Here is a 26820-nt window from a genome sequence, read left to right as displayed (position 1 = left end):
AATGATTTATTTCAGCTTTTATTTCTTTCATCACCTTCCCAGTGGGTCAGAAGTTTACATACACTCAGTTAGTTTTTGGTAGCATTGCCTTTAAATTGTTTAACTTGGATCAAACGTTTCGGGTAGCCTTCCACAAGCTTCCCACAATAAGTTGGGTGAATTTTGGCCCATTCCTCCTGACAGAGCTGGTGTAACTGAGTCAGGGTTGTAGGCCTCCTTGCTCGCACATTGTCCATTTGGAAGACCCGTTTGCGACCAAGCTTTAACTTCCTGACTAATGTCTTGAGATGTTGCTTCAATATATCCACAGAATTTTTCTCTCTCATGATGCCATCTATTTTGTGAAGTGCACCAGTCCCTCCTGCAGCAAAGCACCCCCACAACATGATGCTGCCACCCCCGTGCTTCACGGTTGGGATGGTGTTCTTCGGCTTGCAAGCCTCCCCCTTTTCCTCCAAACATAACAATGGTCATTATGGCCAAACAGTTACATTTTTGTTTCATCAGACCAGAGGACATTTCTCCATAAAGTATGATCTTTGTCCCCATGTGCAGTTGCAAATCGTAGTCTGGCTTTTTTATGGCGGTTTTGGAGCAGTGGCTTCTTCCTTGCTGAGCAGCCTTTCAGGTTATGTCAATATAGGACTCGTTTTACTGTGGATATAGATACTTTTGTATCTGTTTCCTCCAGCATCTTCACAAGGTCCTTTGCTGTTGTTCTGGGATTGATTTGCACTTTTCGCACCAAAGTGCGTTCATCTCTAGGAGACAGAACGCGTCTCCTTCCTGAGCGGTAGGATGGCTGCGTGGTCCCATGGGGTTTATACTTGTGTACTATTGTTTGTACAGATGAATGTGGTACCTTCAGGCGTTTGGAAATTGCTCCCAAGGATGAACCAGACTTGGAGGTCTACAATTTATTTTCTGAGGTCTTGCCAGATTTATTTTGATTGTCCCATGATGTCAAGCAAAGAAGCACTGAGTTTGAAGGTAGGCCTTGAAATACATCCACAGGTACACCTCCGATTGACTCAAATTATGTCAACTGGCCTATCAGAAGCATTTAAAGCCATGACATAATTTTCTGGAATTTTCCAAGCTGTTTAAAGGCACAGTCAACTTAGTGTATGTAAACTTCTGACCCACTGGAATTGTGATACAGTGAATTATAAGTGAAATAATCTGTCTGTAAACAATTGTTGGAAAAATGACTTGTGTCATGCACAAACTATAGTTTATTTAACAAGAAATGTGTGGAGTGGTTGAGAAACGAGTTTTAATGACTCCAACCTAAGTGTATGTAAACTTCCAACTTCAACTGTAACATTTACATGGATTTTTAAAATAATGTCAATAGAAAAAATAAAATAACTCATAGCAATCCTTTAACTGGACCACAAAAAATATAAAATACTTAGGATGGTTAATAAGTGACAACAAACAACAAATATATAAAGATGATTCCATTACTTAACAATATTAAAGCAGATCTAATTCAATTGAATGATCTTCCCATAAATCTTACTTCTTTAGAATAGCACGGCTGCTAAATTTCTGTATTTATTTTTGGTAATACCAATTACCCCACCGAAGACATTCTTTAAAAAAGTATACTCGGTCATAACAGACTTTATGGACAAATACAATTCATAGAATAAAAAGGAGCGTTTTACATCTTCCTAAGTCTTGCTACCCAAGCATTTTAATTGCGACATATAGTTAAATGCACAAAAAAATAAATATATATATTCCAAAAACTTGGAAATCAATCCGCGATCATTAACACAATGGAAAAATATGATTATTTATGATTTAAATATTGAAATGGCATGGGTGGCAAAGAAAAACAATAGGGATGGGGGTGTGAGCACGCGGGTCTGGGAAGATGAGATGTAGTCATTGTTTGTGTGCTTCTGTACATTTTTGTTCCTATGTATAAGTTTGTATATGGAGTTAAAAAAAAAATACAATGAAGAAAAATATATTTATATGAAACGAAAAAAACATGCAGAAAATAATTTTAAAATCTTTATGGTTCATATGGCCTTTTTTACTAGTGCAAATATCTCAGTTTGCCGGCATCCAAGTTCCCCCTGAAATGTAAAATCATTCCAAGTTCAGGAGAAAATAATTGATACAGGTTTTGCTGTTCCTCTTGCCTTTCCCATTACTGGATTGGCATAATAAGCATGTCTTCAATGTAGCATGTGACTCCTTCCATCTCCACCAGGGGGACATGTTCAACTGAAAATAGAACAGAAGCTGGCCCACAACATGGCCACTGTTTGTGTACAGCCTCTGTCTCAGATGCAGCAAGATATGGGATGGAATTGAATATTTGCAGAGAATAGTCTCAATGTGTCCATTGAACAGATAAATGTTACACACATACACTTACACACATACACTTACACACATACACTTACACACATACACTTACACACATACACTTACACACATACAGTAAATTAAACATCTGCCCAGTTTTGTAAGGGATATAGTCAGGCATTTCTCAGTCCCCCCTAAAACTGTGTTTGTGTGTTTGTTGGCTACTGTGGTACAATGTGGTTGCAGGCCCTCTCTCCTCTCACCGTGGGGCAACAGGCTGGTGGAAGGGGCATGGGGCAGGGGTGGGGGGTTTGTCCAATGTTAAGGTCCAGGTTCAGGTGAAGTTCATTTGAGATGCTCCCTTCACTTCGTCCTGGCTGTGGAGCCAGGTGGCACCATCTAGAGGTCAGAGGTTAAACTCAGTTCAGAAACTTCTGACCTCGCCGTGACTCCACGTTGACCTTATTGTTGCAGCTCTCCTGTGGACTATACTTTCTCAGCAGCCTCTGTGTCCTGGCCTCTATAAACCTGTGGGAGTCAGTAATACTTGGAAGGAAGCTTGGGGGAACTATTAAACCTGTGCACAGAGAAAGACTGGCATTGTTGCCCCCTATGGGAGGAGGCATGGTTTTATGAGGCAAAACCTGATTGGATTGTAAACTTGAGGAGGCAGGATCAGAGAGTACCCATGGACAACACTACTCTCCCTTGGCCTATTCAACACCCAGGATGCCTCATGCATGGAGTAGGCAGGGGTAATGTGGGGGTCAAGGGGCTGTAGAGGGTGGGGCTCCCTGTCCCTGAGCTTGTAAATGCTGTGACAGTGATGGGAATCCAGATACCCTCATTCAGGGACCAAAACACAGGTCAGGGGGCAAATAGCCGAGTTTGCAACAGCTGTTTTCAACACTATGCAATAGATGAAGTCCTAATCTTGCCACCACTCAGTCCCCTAAAACACCAGAGAATTAGAATCTGTGATCTCTCTATTTCCTTGTAAAAGCTGCCGTCGTCATCTATGTGTACCTGTAATAGTTGATGTCAAGCTTTCTTGTAGATAATTATTGTATATGTGGAATTGTGTAGTCATATTGCCTCAATTTGTTAGAGCAGATAAAGAATGGTTAATGACGTTTTATTGAAAAGGTGGAAAAGTGTTTTTTCCTTTCAGATGGGAAAGTGTTTACAACCATGAGCTTGTCTATGGGTCACGTGTCACTCAAAGCAGCAGGGATGGCTCCACCCCCTGGTCACCTCTACTCTGACCTGCCTCTGTCCATGGGTCCAAACCACCACCCCCCTCGCCCTCTGTACTCGGCCCAATGGACACAGTTGACCAATCACTGCTGATTCAGCCATTTCGGAGGTTTTCAGGTGCTTAGAGTTTCTCCCTCTGTTCTAAGGTCAATCATTACCAGGTGTCCATTCATTACAGTGAAATTGGGCCAGGAGAACTTTCATTGTTTAACTTTGCCTTGAAAGGGTGCAACTGATTTGTCAGTTGGTCGCATTGATCATTACACTATCACTCACTGTAGCTACTCCAATATAGCTTAGAGATGAATGATCAGATAGGTATTTCATTTGGCAATATTCATGATAAGGATGAAATACATTGTATAATTTATTTTATAGCAGTAGAAGCAGAATATTAAACATTGCTATGTAGGATCAGTAGTGGCTTTAAGTAGTTGTCCTCCCTGAAGACGAGGAAAGATGAAAGATCCCTGAATCTCACAGGGACAGATGTTCTTAGCTGTAAGACTGCGAGACAGCGTCCCTGAGGATTTAGGTGCCATCCTGACAGTGCATTTAAGTAAGACCTACCTATTTATGTCTCCACTTAATCTGAGCTGCATGTTCTGTCAGCTCACTGTGCCATCCCAGCGGTTTCCACGGATACCTGTGTTTGTATGGTGATGTCAGCCCCCAGTACTGGCGTGACTAGTTGGATTATGAGTGAGAGGGTTCAGCAAGTGGGATGTGGCCTAGTGTTACAGCTTAGACCTGACTTGTTGTTCTACTCTCAGAGCAAGGTGCTCTGCTTACCTCCGGAGCTGCAACTGGGGTTGTGTGTCCATTTCATGGTTGTATTGTTACGTTGATGGCTTTTGTCACTCATCAACCTCTCGATGGTTTGATGTGACATCACCGTGCAGGAACAGCCTAAATATATTTAATAACGTAATAATACTATTTGTTTGACTCATTATTTGATATTGGAAAATACAATTTCTATTATATTTTTAGGTGGGCATAAAAAACACGTAATTTTATTGATTTGTATTGCATTGTTTTTAGTGCATTACACGGTCTGTCCACCAATGTGTAATGTGGAGTTCTATCCACAAGGGGGTAGTAACCACATAATATTGTTTTCACAGGATCTATGACTCCAAGTTGTAGGTTGGACTTGGTGAGCTCAAAACTCTTATGGAAATACTTGGCCCTGTCCCAAAACATGTTTTTCCTTTGTCCTCACATAACTGGGATAAAGTTTGATGTTCTTTTCTAAAAGTAATTTAAGAACAGACGTTTTTCATTTCCATATCTTTAGTTCATTTCAGAATACAGCCCAACACTTACTGTTGTTTCTGATTCCTTCCTTTATTCCTTTGAATTACATCCCTTCGTGAAATGGAGTTAATTTACAGTGAGCAGTGTATTTGGAAGTGAGGTATTCATATGTGAAATCTGTGTGCTAAAGAACAGAAAGAGTAAGTGAAAGTAAATGTAGCTAGGTGAATTTCACTTTCTTTACTTTTGAGGGATTTGTTTTGCACTTGATAGTTGAGCATCTATTTTTCCTCTCACACATTGAGCCCATGTTATCTTTAAAATACTGCCATTTTGTGTTGGAAGTCTTTTACAAGTGCACCGTAATTGAAATAATGTATCTTTGTCAATGTAATGTATGTTTGTGCCAGCCATTTTACTCAGCAGTCTTGGTGTGAATGTGTAAAGCATCTGAGTGCTGACCTCTGTTCCATCTCTTCATTTTCACATTTAATAACTTTTGATCAGCCCAGATTGGATTAATTCCCAATTTTGTTTAACCTCTGCTTGATGCCACTTGCTTTGGCGTGAGACTGGGGGTAAAGCCTGCGGAGTGTTTCCAGGTCAACCAGAAGTGGGTCATGCTGTTTCCAGTGTCAGTCCCTATAACTTCACTGTGTGTGATGACAAAGCCCAACTCCAGCGGGATAAACAGGCAGGCCTTTGTGTGGGTGACTAATGTATGTCACAAACTGTCCCTTCTGAGTAGAGACAGTCTACTCTACTTACAGTACACCAGCCTCTGATGACAGTAATTTACTGTAATTCAAATCAAATTTTATTAGTCACATGCGCGGAATACAACAGGCGTAGAACTTACAGTGAAATGCTTACTTACAAGTCCCTGACCAACAATGCAGTTAAAAAAAATATGGATAAGAATAAGAAATAAAAGCAACAAGTAATTAAAGAGCAGGAGTAAAATATAGAGACTATATACAGGGGGTACCGGTACAGAGTCAATGTGTGGGGGCACCGGTTAGTTGAGGTAATATGTACATGTAGGTAGAGTTATTGAAGTGACTAACAACAGAGAGTAGCAGTGGTGTAAGGGGGAGGGGCAATGCAAATAGTCTGGGTAGCCAATTGATCAGGTGTTCAAGAGTCTTATGGCTTGGGGGTAGAAGCTGTTTAAAAGTCTCTCGCTCCGATACCGCTTGCTGTGCGGTAGCAGAGAGAACAGTGGCTGGAGTCTTTGACAATTTTTAGGGACTTCCTCTGACACCGCCTGGTATAGAGGTCCTGGATGGCAGGAAGCTTGGCCCCAGTGATGTACTGGGCTGTTTGCGCTACCCTCTGTAGTGCCTTGCGGTCGGAAGCCGTGCAGTTGCCATACCAGGCAGTGATGCAACCTGTCAGGATGCTCTCGATGGTGCAGCTGTAAAACCCTTTGAGGATCTGAGGACCCTTGCCAAATCTTTTCAGTCTCCCGAGGGGGAATAGGTTTTGTCGTACCCTCTTCACGACTGCCTTGGTGTGCTTGAACCATGTACGTTTGTTGGTGATGTGGACAGCAAGGAACTAGAAGTTCTCAACCTGCTCCACTGCAGCCCCGTCAATGAGAATGGGGGCGTGCTCGGTCCTCATTTTCCTGTAGTCTACAATCATCTCCTTTGTCTTGATCACGTTGAGGGAGAGGTTGTTGTCCTGGCACCCCACGGCCAGGTCTCTGACCTCCTCCCTATAGGCTGTCTCGTTGTTGTCGGTGATCAGGCCTACCACTGTTGTGTCATCGGTAAACTTAATGATAGTGTTGGAGTCATGCCTGGCTGTGCAGTCATGAGGGGCCCCTGTGTTGAGGATAAGCGTGGCCGATGTGTTGTTACCTACCCTTACCACCTGGGGGCGGCCCATCAGGAAGTCTAGGATCCAGTTGCAGCTTTGAGGGCACTATGGTGTTGAAGGCTGAGCTGTAGTCAATGGATAGCATTCTCACATAGGTGTTCCTTTTGTCCAGGTGGAAAAGGGCAGTGTGGAGTGCAATAGAGATTGCATCATCTGCGGATCTGTTTGGGCGGTATGCAAATTGGAGTGGATCTAGCGTTTCTAGGATAATGGTGTTGATGTGAACCATGACCAGCCTTTCAAAGCATTTCATGGCTACAGATGCGAGTGCTACGGGTCGATAGTCATTTTGGTTGGTTACCTTAGTGTTCTTGGGTACAATCACTATGGTGGTCTGCTTAAAATATGTTGGTATTACAGACTCGGACAGGGAGAGGTTGAAAATGTCAGTGAAGACACTTGCCAGGTGGTCAGCACATGCTTGCAGTACATGTCCTGGTAATCCATCTGGCCCTGCGGCCCGGGGAATGTTGACCTGTTTAAAGGTTTTACTCACATTGGCTGCGGAGAGCGTGATCACAGTCTTCCGGAACAGCTGGTGCTCTCATGCATGTTTCAATGTTATTTGCCTCAAAGCGAGCATAGAAGTAGTTTAGCTCGTCTGGTAGGCTTGTGTCACTGGGTAGCTCTCTGCTGTGCTTCCATTTGTAGTTTGTAATGGTTTGCAAGCACTGCCACATCCGATGAGCATCAAAGCCGGTGTAGTACGATTCGATTTTAGTCCTGTATTGACGCTTTGCCTGTTTAATGGGTCGTCGGAGGACATTGCTGGATTTCTCATAAGCTTCCGGCAGTGGCAGCTCTAGCCTTTAGCTCAGTGTGGATGTTGCCTGTAATCCATGGCTTCTGGTTGGGATATGTACATACGGTCACTGTGGGGACAACATCATCGATGCACTTATTGATGAAGCCAATGACTGATGTCATTAGTGGCAGGGTAGCCTAGTGGTTAGAGCGTTGGACTAGTAACTGGAAGGTTGCAAGTTCAAATCCCCGAGCTGTTCAAATCTGTTGTTCTGCCCCTGAACAGGCAGTTAACTCACTGTTCCTAGGCCATTATTGAAAATAAGGATTTGTTCTTAACTGACTTGCCTAGTAAAATAAATAAATGTGGTGTACTCCTCAATGCCATAGGAGGAATCCTGGGACATATTCCAGTCTGTGCTAGCAAAACAGTCCTGTAGGTTAGCTTCATCTGACCACTTTTTAAAGTGATCTAGTCGCTTTAATTTTAGCTTGTAAGCAGGAATCAGGAGGATAGAATTATGGTCAGATTTGCCAAATGGAGGGCGAGGGAGAGCTTTGTATTTGTGTCTGTGAGTGAAGTAAAGGTGATCCAGAGTTTTTTCCCCTCTGGCTGCACATTTTTAACATGCTAATAGAAATTTGGTCAAACGGATTTAACTTTCCCTGCATTAAAGTCCCCAGCTACTAGGAGCGCCGCCTCTGGGTGAGCGTTTTCTTGTTTGCTTATGGCGGAATACAGCTCATTCAATGCTGTCTTAGTGCCAGCCTCTGACTGTGGTGGTATGTAAACAGCTACGAAAAATACAGGTGAAAAATCTCTAGGTAAATAATGAGGTCTACAGCTTATCAGGAAATACTCTACATCAGGCGTGCAATAGCTTAGATATCATGCACCAGCTGTTATTTACAAAAATACATAGTCCGCCGCCCCTTACCAGACGCCGCTGTTCTATCCTGCCGGTACAGCGTATAACCAGCCAGCTGTATGTTGACAGTGTCGTCGTTCAGCCATGACTCATAAGATATTACATAAGATATTACAGTTTTGAATATCCCGTTGGTAGTTTGATCTTGTGCGTAGGTCATCAATTTTATTATCAGATGCAGTTCGCCCTCTGACCCCCTTTCCTCCGCTTCCTCTTCACGCAATTCACGGGAATCTGGGCCTGTTCCCAAGAAAGCAGTGTATCGTTTGCATCAGGGTCGTCAGACTCGTTAAGGAAAAAAAGGATTCTGCCAGTCCATGGTGAGTAATCGCAGTCCTGATGTCCAGAAGTTATAAGTTGGTCATAAGAGATGGTAACATTATGCAGAAAATAAGTTACAAACAATGCAAATAAACAAACAAAAAACACAATTGGTTGGGGACACGTAAAACGTCTGCCTTCTTCTCCGGCGCCATTTTGGTGTGTGTAATGTGTATCCCATATTTTTATACAGTGAGAGGCATTTTATTTTCAATAAATAATTTGCCACACTGTTATCAGGGTACATGAAACGTGGACAGATTGAAATAATATACTATAGAGTTGCCATAGTGGTGTGCTGTGTGTTTTAAAAGCCAGTTGAGAGAGGAGAAACCCAGGCTGGTTTCCATTGTTCCCCAGACATTTTCCCACTGTAAATAAATGATCAAATATGCATTGGGTCTGGCCTGGCTGGAAAACATCAATGTGTTTGAGATTTCCCAGCATGTTAACATAACCTTACAGGGCAATTACTGGCATATTATTTCCATATGTCTCCTCCAATTACAGAAAGAAAAGGGGAAATTAACTTTCCAAGAATTAAGCATGCTGATTGTTTAACTTTTTATTTGAGAAGGTTGACTTGAACCGAAACTGAAAAAATGTGTGGAAAAGTGTTGCTCTGTTTCAGCCCTGTGATTGTTCTTGCCACTGTGAATTTGCTGAGTTTAAACTCTATTTCAGGCTCTTTTGTTTTGGCATAATGAAAGCGTGAACACTCCCAACGGTTTGGTGAGTGCTGCAGCCGGCCTTCTAATACTGGGGCTCTCTTCTTGGCCACTGGTCTCTGAAAAAGAGATTATTTATCTCAAAGGAACTTCCTGGTTTAAATAAAGGTTACATTAAAAAAGGAACTTCCTGGTTTAAACCAGGAAGTTCCTTTTTTTAATGTAACCTTTATTTAAACCAGGAATTTCCTTTTTTAATGTAACCTTTATTTAAACCAGGAAGTTCCTTTTTTTAATGTAACCTTTATTTAAACCAGGAAGTTCCTTTTTTTAATGTAACCTTTATTTAAACCAGGAAGTTCCTTTTTTTTATGTAACCTTTATTTAAACCAGGAAGTTCCTTTTTTTAATGTAACCTTTATTTAAACCAGGAAGTTCCTTTTTTTAATGTAACCTTTATTTAAACCAGGAAGTTCCTTTTTTTAATGTAACCTTTATTTAAACCAGGAAGTTCCTTTTTTTAATGTAACCTTTATTTAAACCAGGAAGTTCCTTTTTTTAATGTAACCTTTATTTAAATATTTATATATTTATTTAAATAAAGGTTACATTAAAAAAGGAACTTTCTGGTTTAAATAAAGGTTACATTAAAAAAAGGAACTTCCTGGTTTAAATAAAGGTTACATTAAAAAAGGAACTTCCTGGTTTAAATAAAGGTTACATTAAAAAAAAGAACTTCCTGGTTTAAATAAAGGTTACATTAAAAAAGGAACTTCCTGGTTTAAATAAAGGTTACATTAAAAAAGGAACTTCCTGGTTTAAATAAAGGTTACATTAAAAAAGGAACTTCCTGGTTTAAATAAAGGTTACATTAAAAAAGGAACTTCCTGGTTTAAATAAAGGTTACATTAAAAAAAGGAACTTCCTGGTTTAAATAAAGGTTACATTAAAAAAGGAACTTCCTGTTTTAAATAAAGGTTACATTAAAAAAGGAACTTCCTGGTTTAAATAAAGGTTACATTAAAAAAGGAACAAAACTAAACAATCAATCCTGTGAAATAGGGTCTCACGGTCCTCAGCTTCTCAGTACAGAAGCTCTAATCATTATGAAATGAATGATGAAGTACTGGCCAATTCTATGGAAAAAGATTTGTGCTGAGATCTGTCACTTAAAAAGTATGACAAACAAACACCATTAATTGAAAAGTTTAACAAACCATACAGCTCTATGCACAAGGACAACTTTTAACAATTTACACTGAACATTTTACAAAAACACATTTACTGGAAGTAGGGCTGTCCCCGACAAAAAAAAATATTGGTTGACCAAGAGTAATCTGTTCTTTCGACCAATCGATTGGTTGAAATTTGAAAACATATTTTTCCATATATAGACACAGTCTGGTGCGGCAGGGTAGCCTAGTGGTTCGAGCGTTGAACTAGTAACCGGAAGGTAGCAACCCCCGAGCTGACAAGGTACAAAATCTGTCGTTCTGCCCCTGAACAGACAGTTAACCCACTAGGCCGTCATTGAAAATAAGAATTTGTTCTTAACTGACTTGCCTAGTTAAATAAAGGTCAAATATAAAAAGGGTGCGTGCTGGTAGCAGGGAATTCAGGTGCAGGAGATCAAACTTGGTATAAAAAGGAGCAGTTTAATAAGTGCTCAAAAACTCTGAAAACCAAAATATACAAAATAATACAAGTGGGTACAAAACCTGCCGCACACCAGAACATATCTTGCACATAGCTTACAAACAATCACTGACAAGGACAATGAGGGGGAACCAAGGGTTAAATACACAACATAAAATGAATGGGATTGGAACCAGGTGTGATACAAGACAAAACCAAAGGAAAATTAAAAGAGGATAAGCGATGGCTAGAAGGTCCGTGAGTTTGACTGCAGAATGCCGCCCGAACAAGGAGAGGGACCAACTTCGGCAGAAGTCATGACAAGTCTATGTGTTTTAATCAAATCAATGATATGCACTGAGCTTGTCTGATGCTTAAAGTGCACTGTTTGATTAAATAATTAAGACACAAAGATGACTGGAGGGAGTTTGACTGCAGTTGATTTGGTTGTGCCGGGCCGGGTGAGTGACTGTGACTAGCACCCGTTATCTCTCACTCCTCCCTGCTGCAGCGACCACCACAGAACATCAACAGTGTTTATTTTACTGTCTGTGTTGCTGAATCTGCAACACAATTACAGCCATTTCTGACTGAAAAATGACCTTACCGAAAGCCCTCATTTGTTTAGGAAAATAATTTTCTATTCCCTCAACCCTTGCTCTCTTTACTTGACACGTATGTATCGCAGGGCACGTGACCAATAGAGCCTGACATATAGCATATCATAATCACATTAGTAAATTGGTTAAAAAACTCTGAACACCGTAACACGTGACAGCAAAATGGATGCAGATGACTTGACAAATAAACTAAAAACAGGGGAATGTTTGATTGGTCAGGAGGTTAAGGGGAAGTCAGATATGGGGAATACATTTGACTTGTTGTGGAAAATAGTGGAGATCAAGAAAAAGAAATTAAAGAGCAAGCCGGCGTGCCGAACAGGTGCTGTTAGATTACAATATAATTTTCCTTATCGTTTGGAACAATGTAAAAAACACTAAATCAATTATAAGTGTACCAGAAAGTCTGTTGAAAGCCTTTACAGCAAAGACTAAAAACAGTCACATCCATTTGTGAATGCAATTGCCAACATGGAACGGTTTATTTATTGTTTATGCTCATTATTCAAGGTTCGCTTTGATATTTATTGTTTATGCTCATTATTCAAGGTTCGTTTTGATATTTATTGTTTATGCTCATTATTCAAGGTTCACTTTGATATTTATTGTTTATGCTCATTATTCAAGGTTCGCTTTGATATTTATTGCATTTCAAATCATGAATGACTTATGCTGTGTGGTAACATGAACAAATGAATGATTGATTGATACAGTAGCCTGTAAACAGTAATTATTTAAATATAGAACTTAGTAAGTTACTGTATTAAGACTTAACAGGATGCCCTCTTTGGCCTACAGATCGATGGTGGTTATACAAGGCTGCTATAGGCTACTGAGCATACTAATGATAATTACATTACTTATTAAAATGATGATCATAATAATAATACTAATAATAACGATAAGAAGGAGATCAAGAAAAAGGAGGGTTATATTCAAATAAACATTTTCAGACAATTTTGGAACAGTGTAAACAACACATTCTCCAATGAGCTATCCACATCTCTCACTGCGTTCCAAAATGAACAGAAGCGACACAAGCTACAAAGGCTTGGAATAAATATGAATGAGACACAAGGGACTACCAAGATGGCACCATCTATCCAGGTTGTATCACAACCGGCCATGATCGGGTGCGAGGCAACCAGCAGCAACCCGCTGGAAGACGCGCCTGGGTTGGAGGGGGAGGAAATCCACCCCCAGCCCACCTGAGGAGGTACTGTTGGAACTGCAACAAGAACTTTGGGTGATCAACATATCACCAGGGCCTCTCAGGATGCCCAAGTATCAGACCAGAATAAAGGACTCTTTCTCACCCTGTAATAGGATGGCTTTGCTACCTTTTGCATGAAAAGTTGACACTTTCAGATTTGTTCGCCAATTACATTTAAATAATTTATTCTGTGCTAATAGGCAACCATTGTGTAATAGCAATGCAGTGTTTAGAAACTATAATGCATCTGGTATTTCTGATGTGCCTTATGCTAATTTGAGTACCTCTGTTCTCACCTACAGTAGGCTGATAGAACAGGATTTTGCTAAATTGGCCCGCAACACACTAAACAAGCAGTTAGTCTCAGTAATGATGAACAAAATGCTTTGAAGGAACTGAAAGACAAATGCTGATAAGGGAGTGAGTCTATGCTCAACTTTCTGACCCTAAGTTCTATGTCCCTCTCTGTTCCAACCCCACAGGTAGAATAAAACAGGATATAGAATGCTTCATTGATAACGCTCTTTCAGAGGGAAACGGAGAAGGACTTTCTCATTATGCCACACTGACAACGGAAACGGAGAAGGACTTTCTCATTATGCCACACTGACAACGGAAACGGAGAAGGACTTTCTCATTATGCCACACCCAGCCTGTCCAGTTTATTATGGCCTACCGAAAATACATAAAAGCGTGGATAAACCTCCTTTACGTCCCATAGTGTAAGGTAACAGTAGCCCTATAGAACCCCTGTCTCAGTATGTTGATTTGGGCCAGTATTGCCAGCCTTTTTAGGAGATACCAGGGATGTGCTTAAGATCATCAATAACTATAGATGCCACACTGAAAGCATCTTGGTTACACTTGACGTTCAGTCTCTCTACACTAATATCCCACATGACACAGGCCTACAAGCGCTCTCTCACTATCTCAACACTAGACTGGAAGGTATCTTACCTCCGTCTAACTTTATTTTGTCGCTCATTGAAAAAGCCCTCACATCAAGTGATTTCCAATATGCGGGCAGTTTCTACCAACAGATTCTGCGTACAGTGATGGGAGCTGGATTTGCTCAAATCTATGTAAATGTATTTATGGGACCACTGGGAGGAGACCTTCATTTATGATTTCCAGAAAAAAAAAAAAAAATCCAGAATGTCGCACTTTGGAAAAGATACATTGACGACAACTATTGGTATGGAAGGGTACTGACGCTCTCCTATCAGAGTTAATTTCTTATATTCATTTATCTGACCCCAATCTCAAATTCACAGCAGAGAGAAGTTGGAAGTAAGTAGACTTCTTGGATCTTACAATACACAAAAATAAAGAAAACAAGTTGGAGTAGGAATCCACTTTTACACCCAGACAGTAACCACCCAGTACACCTTAAGCGGAACATACCAGTGGGTCAATTACTAAGACTTTGACATAACTGTAGTACAGATGTTGATTTCTAGTTTAAAGTTAATGATATGCTCACCAGGTTCCTGCAAAGCGGGTGTGATAAGGGTGTCATTGAACAGGCTTATACTTGTGCTAGAGAGACTGAATGTTAAAGCATACTCACTGGCACTAATAGAAACCAGGACAAAACGCCCCTACATCCTTGTTTTTGCCGGTCGCACATGGGTTGTGCCGGTGAGCGCAATCTAGCCGATTTCGTTACACACAGCATGCATCGACCCAAGAAGCGTGACACCTGGCTCCCAGACCCGACCAATGGCAATTACAAGTGTGGCCACTGTGTACATTGTGACACCGCGACCAATACTAAAGTTTTTTACCACCTGAGAACAGGTAAAGAATACAAAATCCAAAGCTTCATTAATTGTAGCACCACAAATACTCAAATGCATATGCAGGGCTATTTATATTGGTGAAAATAAACATTGAAACTTCGCATTGCAGAACATAAGGCTGCAATTTGAAATAAAAACACAGGCTATGCTATTTGTGTGCCACTGCATCGAAGCCAACCATGGCACACCTTCCTCCCTGCGCTTTGTAGCCATAGAACATGTCCACATTTCATCAAGAGGAGCTGATTGTATGTAAACTGAAACAAAGAGAGGCATTATGGCAGTATTCCTTAGACACTGTGGATCCAAAGGGGCTAAACGATTCACAGACACCCAAATATCACCTATGTATATTTTGACATGCCCTATTGATTAACGAGACACACGATTTCTCTAATTATTTTGCGCTATAATTTGTAATTTCCCATACAATTTATTATCATATTAATTTTGTTATTTTGAAAAAATAATTCACCTTTATTTGACCAGGTAGGCCAGTTGAGAACAAGTTCTCATTTACAACTGCGACCTGGCCAAGATAAAGCAAAGCAGTGGACACAAACAACACGGAGTTACACATGGGATAAACAAACGTACAGTCAATAACACAATAGAAAAGTCTATATACAGTGTGTGCAAATGTATTAAGATAAGGGAGGAAAGGCAATAAATAGGCCATAGTGATGAAATAATGACAATTTAGCAATTAAACACTGGAGTGATAGATGTGCAGAAGATGAATGTACAAGTAGAGATACTGGGGTTCAAAGGAGCAAAAAACATGCACCTGTACACAGATGTGCTGTGTACAGGTGCGATGATTGGTAAGCTGCTCTGACAGCTGATGCTTAAAGTTAGTGAGGGAGATATAAGACTCCAGCTTCAGTGATTTTTGCAATTCGTTGCAGTCATTGGCAGCAGAGAACTGTAAGTAAAGGCAGCCAAAGGAAGTGTTGGCTTTGGGGATGACCAGTGCAATATACCTGCTGAAGCGCGTGCTATGGGTGAGTGCTGCTATGGTAACCAGTGAGATGAGATATGGCGGGGCTTTACCTAGCAAAGACTTATAGATGACCTGGAGCCTGTGGGTTTGGCGACGAATATGAAGCGAGGGCCAGCCAACGAGAGCATACAGGTCGCAGTGGTGGGTAGTATATGGGGCTTTGGTGACAAAACAGATGGTACTGTGATAATTTGCTGAGTAGAGTGTTGGAGGTTATTTTGTAAATGACATCACCGAAGTCAAGGATTGGTAGGATTAACCGTTTTACAAGGGTATGTTTGGCAGTATGAGTGAAGGATGCTTTGTTGCGAAATAGGAAGCCGATTCTAGATTTCATTTTGGATTGGAGATGCTTAATGTGAGTCTGGAAGGAGAGTTTACAGTCTAACCAGGCACCTAGGTATTTGTAGTTGTCCACATATTCTAAGTCAGTACCGTCCAGAGTGGTGATGCTGGACGGGCGGGCGGGTGCGGGCAGCAATCGTTTGATGAGCATGCATTTAGTTTTACTTGCTTTTAAGAGCAGTTGGAGGCCACGGAAAGAGTGTTGTATGGCATTGAAGCTCGTCTGGAGGTTTGTTTACACAGTGTCCAAAGAAGGGCCAGAAGTAGAATCTCAGACGATACGAAAGAGAGTTTGAATAGGCTAGTAATAGGGGTTGCAACAATTGCGGCGGATAATTTTAGAAAGAGAGGGTCCAGATTGTCTAGTCCAGCTGATTTGTAGGGGTCCAGATTTTGCAGGTTTTTCAGAACATCAGCTATCTGGATTTGGGTGAAGGAGAAGCTGGGGAGGCTTTGGCAAGTTGCTGTGGGGGGTGCAGAGCTGTTGACTGAGGTAGGGGTAGCAAGGTGGAAAGCATGGCCAGCCATAGACAAATGCTTATTGACATTCTCGATTATCGTAGATTTATCGGTGGTGACAGTGTTTCCTAGCCTCAGTGCAGTGGGCAGCTGGGAGGAGGTGATCTTATTCTCCCTGGACTTTACAGTGTCCCAGAACTTTTTGGAGTTTGTGCTACAGGATGCAAATTTCTGTTTGAAAAAGCTAGCCTTTGCTTTCCTAACTGCCTGCAACTTCCCTGAAAAGTTGGATATCGCAGGGGCTATTTGATGCTAATGCAGAACGCCACATGTTGTTTTTGTGCTGGTCAAGGGCAGTCAGGTTTGGAGTGAACCAAGGGCTATATCTATTCTTAGTTCAATGTTTTTTAACGGGGCATGCTTATTTAAGATGGTGAGGAAAGCACTAAAGAATTACCAGGCATACTCTACTGACGGAATGAGGTCAATATCCTTCCAGGATACCCGGGCCAGGTTGATTAGAATGGCCTGCTCGCTGAACTGTTTTAGGGAGCGTTTGACAGTGATGAGGGGTGGTCGTTTGACCGCGGACCTATTACGGACGCATGCAATTAGGTAGTGATTGCTGAGATCCTGGTTGAAGACAGAGGTGTATTTAGAGGGCAGGTTGGTCAGGATGATATCAATGAAGGTTCCCGTGTTTACGGATTTAGGGTTTATCTGGTAGGTTCCTTGATCATTTGTGTGAGATTGAGGGCATCTATCTTAGATTGTAGGACGGCCGGGGTGTTAAGCATATCCCAGCTTAGGTCAAGCTCGAACTGTTTGGGCACAGACCTGGATAGTAAGACAGAACTCTGCAGGCTATCTCTGCAGTAGATTGCAACTCCACCCCCTTTGGCAGTTCTATCTTGGCGGAAAATGTTGTAGTTGGGGATGAAAATGACTGACGCTTGACATCCTGGCTACGGAATGACTGGCTTGCTTCCGTAGCCAGGATTCAGACACGGCTATGACATCAGGGTTGGCAGAGTGTGCTAAAGCAGTGAATAAAACAAATTTAGGGAGGAGGCTTCTGATGTTAACATGCATGAAACCAAGGATTTGAAGTTAACAAATGATAGCGCCAGGGGAATAGGGGTGGAACTGGGGCCTCAGGGCCGGGGTTAATCTCTACATCACCAGAGGAACAGAGGAGGAGTAGGATAAGGGTACAGCTAAAGGCTGTAAGAAATGGTCGTCTAGTGGGTTGGGGATAGAGAATAAAAGGAGCAGATTTCTGGGCGTGGTAGAATAGATTCAATGCATTATGTACAAACAAGGGTATGGTAGGATGTGAGTACAGTGGAGGTAAACCTAGGTGTTGAGTGACGATGAGAGAAGTTTAGTCTCTGGAGGCAACAGTTAAGCCAGGTGAGTTCTCCGCATGTGTGTGGGTTGGGACAGAGGAGCTATCTAAGGCATTTTGATTGAGACTGAGGGCTTTACAGTGAAATAAAACAGTAAGAACTAGCCAAGACAGCAGTAGGGTCAGTTCGGTACATACAGGATCTGAGCTCGAGGCTGGGGCTGACAGGTAAACAAAATGAGGTACCATGTTATTGAAACAGTCCAGGGGGCATCAGCTCTGTAGCCGAGTGATCATAGGGTCAAAAGAGCAGCAATAGGTGAGTCAGGGTGCCTTTAACACTACTACGCTAGGCGAGCAGGGGACACAGCGTTCAGAAAAGCTAGCGGGCCTGGACTAGTAGATGGTTCTTCAGCAACATTGTAACAGAATAGCCTGTTGAGACCACATCGGGTGATCACGTCGGCAGTCAAGTCATGATGGATAGGCGGAGCTCCATGTCGACAATAAAGGGTCCAGGTCAATTGGCAAAGGAGCTATTGTTGCCCAAGAATGTGCTAGTATATGGGCCTAGCTCGAGGCTAGCGCAAGGCTAGCTGGTGCTTGATTTTGGTCAGGTGCGTTAGCTAACAGTAGCCACTCGTTTGCAGCTAGCTATCTGCAATGATCCGGTGTAATGATCCAGAGCGGCAGGAATCCGGTATTATGGCAGAGAGAAGCAGTCTGATATGCTCTGGGTTGATATCGCGCTGTGCAGACTGGCAGGTGTTGTCCGAGCTAAGGCTGGCTGATGACGGGGAAAAAGGCGAAGACCGCTAGCCATGGCTAACAAAGACTAGTAGCTAGTTAGCTGGCGTGCTCCTGATGGAAGTTCCAGTTATAAGGAATAAAAATAGCATATCCGTACCACATTGGGTGAGGCGGGTTGCTGGAAAGTATATTTAGTTCGTAGATAGAAAGTGAGATTAAGATATATACGAAAAAGACTGGCTATTTACACGGGATAAGACACAGGATAAGACAACGACAGATACACACGTCCTACTGCAACACCATCTTGGATTGATTGATTCATCTTGGATTATATTGTTGTTTCACAATGAGACACTAGGCCAAAGGGGGGAAAAGTACGGCCCACGGGCTGTATCCGCCCCGCCGCGCACTTCAATCCGGCCCGCGGAGACAATTTTAATACATTTATTTTTTTTAACGCTTCTTTCTCAGCTTTTTTATTTTCTCTATCCAATTGGTAGTTATAGTCTTGTCCCATCGCTGCAACTCCCTTATGGACTCGGGAGAGGCGAAGGTCGAGAGCTGTGCGTCCTCCAAAACACGACCCAACCAAGCCACACTGCTTCTTGACATAATGCCTGCTTAACCCGGAAGCCAGCCGCACCAATATGTCAGAGGAAACACCGTACACCTGGCAACAGTGTCAGAGTGCATGCTCCCGGCCTGCCACAGGAGTCGTAGAACGCGATGGGACATGGAAATCTCGGCCTGCCAAACCATCTCCTAACCTGGACAACGCTGGGCCAATTATGCGCCGCCTCATGGGTCTCCCAGTCACGGCCAGCTGTGACACAGGCTGGGATCGAACCCGGGTCTGTAGTGCCTTAGACAGCTGCGTCACTCGGGAGGCCCCCACAAATGGATTTTAACAAACAATTGGTCCCCCAAAAAATGGTGCCCTCCTTTGAATTTCAAAATCCCGATGTGGCCCTCGAACCAAAAAGTTTGCCCACCCTGCATTAGGCTATAAATAGCTAAGTGCTGAGTGCAATGGTCGGGTCACTCTGAGGAAGATGTCAAGCGTCAGTCACCTGTCCGCATCCTGTACAATGGATTAAAGTGAGCAATAAGAAATCAATCGCTGCCTTTTGTTGAGTGCTCCAACTTCTTTTTAACTTTTGTCATTGTTGTTGAGCACCCTTCCTTTCCTTTGTTTGCTGAAGTGCCAGGGCCCACCTGAACTCAACACCAAATACATTCCAAGCAATACCAGAGGGGCTGTTCTAATGACAATTTTTTAAAAGCCTTTATTACATCATAGCAAAGATTATAAACAGCTGAATTTGTGAAATTGTTTATCCGACATATTGTGGTTGCGTGAGGCTTGGTGCTCATGGAATCAGTAGGCTATTAAAGTAGGCTATATAACCAGGCACATTTATTATTATTTTAATTTTTTTATTTGACCTTTACTTATACAGGTTTTTTCTCATTGAGATAACATCTCTTTTCCAATAGAGACCTGGTCCAATAGCAGCAGAGGGAACAATGTTTCAGACAAAACAACTTACATACACTAACACAACATTAAACACAACTATAAACACACATACAGTACAACAAAAACATTTTACATTAAAAACACAAACGTCTTGACTAAAAACAGCTGGCCTAAAAACAATTACACTCTTCTATGATATATACATCGATCAAGTGTTTAAACTCCACCAACGAAACTAGATCATCACATTTTAAAATGTTCATGACAGAATTCCAGGACCACAGAGCTAAGTAACTAAAACTATTTCTACCATGTCCTGTTCTAATTTTTGGTGCTGTTAGAAGCAAATCAGTATGGGACCGTAATTGATATTTATTTACTGACCTGACTAAAAAATAACAGAGATAAAATGGCATTTTACCCAATATGGCCTTATAAATCAGTGTATACCAGTGTTTAAGCCTACGCAAGGTCAATGACGACCAGTCAACAGCGCTGTAGAGATCACAATGATGCGTTAGACATTTCTGATTTGAAATGAACCTGAGGGCTGCATGATACACTGATTAAAGTGCTCTCGGGGTAGTGGCTGAGGCCTGCATATATATAACATCACTAAAATCTAAAACCAACAGTAATGTACATCGTACCAGCTCCTTCCTGGCCTCAAAAGAAAAACAAGCCTTATGCCGGTAATAAAATCCTATTTTCAGCTTGAGCTTCCTTATCAAGTTCTCTACATGCACAGTGAAGCTCACCTTATCATCAACCCACACACCCAAATATTTGAACACTTTAACTTGCTCTATAGTATGTCCAGACAATGTAGCAATGACATGATTTGTAACATGCCTGGCATTTGAAAATACCATGCATTTTGTTTTACCCAAATTTAGAATCAACTTTAAATCATACAGATTCTGTTGTATGATGTTAAATGCTCTTTGGGTATTTTCAAAAGCTAAAGATAAACTACTACCACTTGAATAAAGAACAGTATCATCTGCATAAAAATGAACATCCACTGTTTCAATAAGATCCCCAATGTTGTTGATATACAAAATGAACAACAGTGGGCCCAAAATAGAACCTTGCGGAACACCTGAGCACACTTCTATGGACTCAGATTGACAACCATCCGATTTGATAGGTAATTTATACACTAGAGCATGACGAGTAATTTCACAACATTTTAACCTTTGCACTAACACAGCATGGTCCATGGTGTCAAAAGCCTTCGACAAATCAATAAAAACAGACACACAATGTAACGTCTTAACAAGAGCGCAGTGGATGTCATTTAAAACGTTCAATGTTGCTGAAACAGTGCTGTGGCCAGACCTAAAAGCTGATTGCATTCCATTTAAGATGTTGTTTTCTTGGAAGTAGACCTTTAGCTGCCTACTAAATAAGGACTCCAGTACCTTTGACAGTACATACATTTTAGATATGGGTCGATAGTTGTCAAGTAGCGAAGGATCTCCACCTTCCATAACTTGGGGATTTCCTTAACATCAAGCGTGAGGTTAAAAATACATGTTAAGGGTGGAGCAATGATGTCTGTAGCTAAGTGTAGGAGGTGGGGTCTAGGTCATCAGGACCAGGGGATTTTAAAAAATCTATATCTTTCAGGGCTTTACACACTTCTGAAACAGAGAAGGATGAAAAGGAGAACCTGGTAAAGGAGTGCACAGGGGTGTCAGGTAAATTCATAGGGGGCTCAATTATAACTTTGACCTTTTCAAATAAACTGCATTCATCTAAAAAAAATGCGTATTCAAGGCTTTCAGAGTGGAGGTTCTCTCAGTTACAATCTGTGTATCAACCAACAATTGTTTGGGAAGCTATGTATCGTTTTTGCACTCCAAACCCTTCACTACTTGCCAAAATTTGGATGGATTATTTAAATTTTGTGAAGTAGATTTCAGGTAGTGGTTTGCTTTCAATTTACGGATCATAGCTACATCCATATTTCGAAGATGTTTAAAAGCCATCCAATCATCTGCCAAACCAGTCCCTCTTGCTTTAGCCTCCATAGCATTTCGCTCCCTTATGATTTTTGTAAGTTCCTTAGTAAACCAAGGGTTCTCTCTGCCCTTAATCCTGAATTTCTTAAAAGGGGCATGCCTATTGCTTACATCCTGGAATGCAACAATAACAATAATATGTTAATGATGAGAGAAGAAGGCAGTGTATTTAAGGCAGAAATATAAGGAACAAGACTGGATTTGGAATAGTCACTTAACAGTTAGGATGTTGATTATAGACCTAATTAAGTTGGATTTTCCTCTCTCCTCACTTTTCTTAGACAATTAAGGCAAGGGCTGTTTTCTCATCTCCTAACTCCTCTGCTGCCTCCACTGCATTGTTCTCAACACACATATGCTGGGTAACTTTGCTATTATGCACATAGCAACATGGTCTAGGAAAAGGCGCCAATTCGTTTTTTATGTTAAACTCAGTTTTAAGATGTCTGCAGAAAGAATGGGGAGTCAGCTATGACATGACACCTTGAGTTTGAAAAAACTTTTTTTGTTATTGAACTACAGTAAGTGAAGTGGATTTACACTCAGTAACAGCATTGCGGTAACGGAATTTCATCATGGGTCCCTGATCTGTACTACACAAAAAATGCATAGTTATAAGCGTTCATCCCGAGTCATTACTTTGAACATAGTTATTCTATAAATGGTGACTTTACAGAGTTACAGAGTTTAACGGCTGTGATAGGAGAAAACTGAAGATGGATCAACAACATTGTAGTTACTCCACAATACTAACCTAATTGACAGAGTGAAAAGAAGGAAACCTGTACAGAATAAAAATTATTCCAAATCATGCATCCTGTTTGCAACAAGGGACTGAAGTAATACTGCAAAAATGTGGCAAAGCAATGAACTTTTTGTCCTGAATACAACATTTTATGTTTGTGGCAAATCCAATACCACACATTACTGAGTACCACTCTCCATGTTTTGAAGCATAGTGGTGGCTTGTAATCGTTAATTAAAAAGAAACTGTAGCTAAGCACAGCCAAAATCCTAGAAGAAAACCTGGTTCAGTCTGCTTTCCACCAGCCACTGGGAGATTAATTCACCTTTCAGCAGGACAATAACCTAAAACACAAGGCCAAATCTACTCTGGAGTTGCTTACCAAGAAGACAGTGAATGTTCCTGAGTGTCTGAGTTATAGTTTTGACTTAAATCTACTTGAAAATCTATGGCAAGACCTGAAAATGGGTGTCTAGCAATGATCAACAACCAATTTGACAGAGCTTGAAGACTTTTGAAGGGAAAAATGAGCAGATGTTGCACAATCCAGGTGTGGAAAGCTCTTAGAGACTTACCCACAAAGACTCACAGCTGTAATTGCTGCCAAAGATATTTCTGAATTTCATTTTCAATAAATGTGCAAACATTTCTAAAAAACGTGTTTTCACAAAAACATGTTTTCACTTTGTCATTATGGGGTATTGGATGGATGGATGAGAATAAAAAATATATTTAATCCATTTTGATTTCGGGCTGTAACACAAAACAAAATGTGGAATAAATCAAGGGGTATGAATACTTCCTGAAGGCACAGTACATGTCATCCATTCTATTCCATCACTCTCTGCTGAAATAAAGGCCTTGAGTTGTTTGTACCGCAGTCTGCATTCATTGATCAGTGAGTTGTTCTCATGTAAACCCACCGACAGCAATGAATGTTTATTGCAGCCTTAAGAGTTGGGCCTCTTAACTAGTGCAGTATGGGAAGTAACTGAAGATTCTGTTCACCACGGGAGCAGGGAAGATTTAGAGAAAGTATTCATCTCTCTTCTTGCCGGGTGTCTCTTTAACGGTGGCCCACAGGGTACATTTAACGGTCGATGGTTTTGGACAGATGCTCAAACTCACCGACAGCGTTGAATGTTTACCGAGGGCACCAACAGAAAGTTCTCATCCTTTAGTTGTCACTCTCATGTCCTCAGATCAGCAACCACTACACCCCATAATATAGGCTGCTGTTCCCAGCCCAGCAGATATAGAAGGCTGCTCATTACAATGTGGATGCCCAGTTTGATATCACCCATGCTGGTGTTGATAGGGTGCCAGCAGGAGAGGAGTGGAGAGTCATGGTGTTAGGTTTCCCAAAATAGTCGTTCCTGCAGCTGTGGTGAATTCTATTATCATCTTCCTCTTCTGCTGCTGCGAACAAGACTCTCACCTCTCACTGAGCCCAGAGCAGCGCTCCCCTCTCCCCAGCATCTTCCATCCTCACACTCCTCTCCTCCTCGCGCTCCTCTCCTCCTCACACACCTCTCCTCCTCACACATCCCAGTCACCTGTGATGTGGGGGAAACAGACAGAGAAGAAGAAAGAGCGTGAATATACAATCCAATACAGCAAGCAAATCAATCCTTAGAGAATTTCTTGGAGAAATGGGATGATAGCATGAAGGTTATTTGAGCGAGTGTTGTAGAAAAATCTTCTACAGGCTAAACCATTGCACTGCAGCGTTGTTAGTGGTTTGACGGCTGTTCCCGCTACCCTGCTCCTAACCCCAGCCACTGCTCTGCACTGCACAGGGAACGCAGCGTCTTACTGTGTTATCCTCTTTGAGGTTGGAGACTCATACAGTCATGTTTTATTAACGGACTCTCCAATTGGGCTGCTCCTCTTAACTATGCAACATGCAGCAGGGATTTTAGACACTTCTCTTGCTTTTGTTATTTCTTCTACTCTATGGCACACACATCTGGTATTCATGGTTGGGTGGTCGAATACAAAGCCTGGTTAAAAAATGATGGAACATTATGCAACTAATTAGAGGGATATTTTTGGCTTTAGAATGTGTTTTGGTATAGAGTACTGGATTACAGGCTTTCTGTCTCTGTTCGTTCTATGAAACATGACTGATATAATTGATTGGTTCACCAGACCTCTGAGTTTGATACAGTAGCGTTGTCTCTACACCTTCAGGCTGCTGTAAGAGACCCACCATCATCCATATTGTGCAGAAAGAATGAAGTGCTCAGTTGGTGGAATTAATAGACTATTAATATGTAGCATTCGGACACAGTTCACTGAGACACCACTATCACTACAGTATTCTGTTGTCATGTTTCTCACATTCAATCTAATTTCATATGTCCCATGCAAGTTATTTTCTGTAGTAATTTGGATGATTAACCAAAAATGGTTGGAAAAGCATTTTTCTCTCATCCTCATTTTGTAAAGAGGATCTTGAGTTTCAAAGTAAGCAGTGATTGATTTTCAGCCTGGTCAGAGATTATCCTGGTTTTGGGTTGGCTGTGGTTCCCTACTTTCCTATGCACTTGTACACTTTGGCTGTCTGCCCCAGACACACAGGGGCTTTTCATTTAGGAATATCTCTTTCCTCTCGTTTCGTTTGACTGACCTGTTCTGTTTGCACACAGAATACATGGGCAATCCCACAATCCGCACATATTTACTTATAAATAGGTTGGATTATGCACCACTTCTGTCTAAGACAACCCAGGCTGCTATCACTGAAACAATCTGTTTTTTTCACTGCACTTTGCATAAGTGTCAAGTTGGGAAATTGGAACTGAGCGTTCTGGACTGTTTGAGTGAGTTTATAACAGTGAACTAGGAGGCCACAGAGTGAACTGGATTTAACTGTAACACTCACTGAACCAACGTGAACCCTGCACTGCCAGCACATTCCAGAGGTCAGACAATGAGAATGGCACACTGTGTACTGTCTGACTGGCTGACGTCATGGTGCTCAAATCCATAAACAGGATCCTGGATTCTACCTATCTGACACTAAGAAACAAGGCCTGGCAATCTGTGTCTTATTAACATTTGATCTAATACAATCTACAGTAGACATGAGGAGACTGCATTTAAACACATATATTTGACGGTGGGAATGTGTGAGAGCATTTTGTCACATACTGTACCCACTTTTAAAGGGATAATTCAGGATTTTATCTACTTCCCCAGAGTCAGTTGAGCTTGTGGATACCATGTTTATGTCTCTGTACAGTATGAAGGAAGTTTGAGGTAGTTAGAGCCAATGCTAACTAGCGTTAGCGCTTTGACTGGAAGCCTATGGGTATCTACTAGCATAAAAATTTATTATCCACAATTTCATCTGACTCTGGGGATATAGATAAATCCCTTTAATCTGACACTTTTAACATGCCAGATCACAAATCCTCTCCTGAGTCTCTATCGGCCTGCGACATGCTCTGACGTACACACTCCACTACGTCTCTGACTGTCTGTCAGCATTACACAATGACCTTGGACACTGTCATTTAATTGTATATCTTCTTAAAGACACATTTAATCACTTTATGGAGTGGTCTGAATTTTGTTAGAAAACTCTAATCAAATCCAACAAATATGCCTTAATTGCCATGCCAGTCAGAATATGTGCTCTTTAGTCAGATTTAACAAGTTATTAACTTATAGAAATGGACATCCCTCTTCTAAATTGAGTATTTTTAATTCGATTTAGTGGTGCAGTGGGGCAGTATCATGTTAAGTGTCCCGCTATGGTGTAGTGATAGTTGATGTCTGTTACAGTTTCGTAGTGGAGTAGCTAGTGGTTAGCTAGCTGTACAGTTGTAGCAACTGGGTGTAGTATTATATGATCTGGTGTGATACTCTTGAGGCTCAGGTGGAAGGAAGGACCACCCCCAACGCTGAGGAACTACTACTCGGAGATCTCTGCCAGGCAGAGCGCCAAGCCCCAGTCCGCCATGCCAAGCCTTCAGAACCCTCCACGTGCCA

The 26820-nt window shown here is 41.6% G+C and overlaps 1 protein-coding gene and 1 long non-coding RNA gene across 2 annotated transcripts in view; one reads left to right on the top strand and one right to left on the bottom strand.

The window, feature by feature from the left end:
• Positions 1–26820, top strand: part of nr6a1a (nuclear receptor subfamily 6, group A, member 1a) — a 118467-nt gene that overhangs the window by 18605 nt on the left and 73042 nt on the right. The window lies entirely within an intron of this gene.
• Positions 5647–26820, bottom strand: part of LOC149982798 (uncharacterized) — a 28203-nt gene continuing 7029 nt past the window's right edge. Inside the window, exon 2 of the long non-coding RNA XR_016496939.1 lies at positions 5647–24377. This is a non-coding gene — a long non-coding RNA (uncharacterized LOC149982798). The remainder of the gene's footprint in view (positions 24378–26820) is intronic.

The sequence above is a fragment of the Oncorhynchus mykiss genome, chromosome 6 (genome assembly GCF_057628025.1).
Source record: "Oncorhynchus mykiss isolate SJ-2025 chromosome 6, ASM5762802v1, whole genome shotgun sequence".
In the NCBI taxonomy this organism is placed as follows: domain Eukaryota; kingdom Metazoa; phylum Chordata; class Actinopteri; order Salmoniformes; family Salmonidae; genus Oncorhynchus; species Oncorhynchus mykiss.
The sequence above is the reverse complement of the archived record's forward strand: the minus strand, read 5'-3'. Positions and strand labels throughout refer to the sequence as shown.